Source organism: Gavialis gangeticus, unplaced genomic scaffold, assembly GCF_001723915.1.
Source record: "Gavialis gangeticus isolate Ggan-Ray unplaced genomic scaffold, GavGan_comp1, whole genome shotgun sequence".
Lineage (NCBI taxonomy): Eukaryota > Metazoa > Chordata > Crocodylia > Gavialidae > Gavialis > Gavialis gangeticus.
Window position 1 is genome coordinate 45,760,580 of NW_017729022.1, and position 663 is coordinate 45,761,242.

The following is a 663-nucleotide window of genomic DNA, read 5'->3' on the forward strand; positions in this document are numbered from 1 at the left end:
CTGAACTTGTTCCTCCCCCCATGAGGAACAGCTCTCCCCACTTCAGATCCCCCATGCTCCTGTAAGGAGGCCCCTAAGACCCTTTCCCCCCCTCCCTGCCAAGGAGAGCCTCAGCTCTGCAGATCCCCCCATGCTCCAGCTCTGCAAGAAAGCCACTGAGCCCCATGAGAGCCCCGGCCCTACAGATTCCCCCCATACTCCATCTCTGCAAGGAGGCTGCTGAGCCCTTACCCCCCTCTTGACAGCCCCGGTCCTACAGATCTCCCCACCCCCCTTGAATCCCTCCCCATGCTCCTGCAAGGCCACTGAGCCCCTTCCCCCCGCCATGAGAGTCTCAGCCCAACGGATCCCCCCACACTTCAGCTCTGCAAGGAGACTGCTGAGCCCCTTGCCCCCCCCCATGACAGCCCCGGCCCTACAGATGCCCCGCACTTGCACATCTTCCCCCCCTGCTCCTGCAAAGGGGGCAACGAGCTCCTCCTCCCTCCACAACAGCCCCAGCACTACAAATGTCCCCCACTTGCACATCCCCCCCGGTCCTGCAAAGGGGGCAATGAGCTCCTTCCCATGTCCCCCACTTGCAGATCCCCCGCCGCTCCTGCAAAGGGGGCAATGTGCACAGCTTCCCCACATACCTTACTCCACATGTCCTTTGCCTTTTAC

The 663-nt window shown here is 62.1% G+C and overlaps 2 protein-coding genes across 2 annotated transcripts in view; both read right to left on the reverse strand.

Moving 5' to 3' along the window:
* The window catches only part of POC1B (POC1 centriolar protein B), a 451,135-nt gene that overhangs the window by 287,863 nt on the left and 162,609 nt on the right, over window positions 1–663 (reverse strand). The window lies entirely within an intron of this gene.
* DUSP6 (dual specificity phosphatase 6) overlaps window positions 1–663 on the reverse strand; it is a 9,788-nt gene that overhangs the window by 3,411 nt on the left and 5,714 nt on the right. The gene's annotated exons all lie outside the window — the stretch shown is intronic.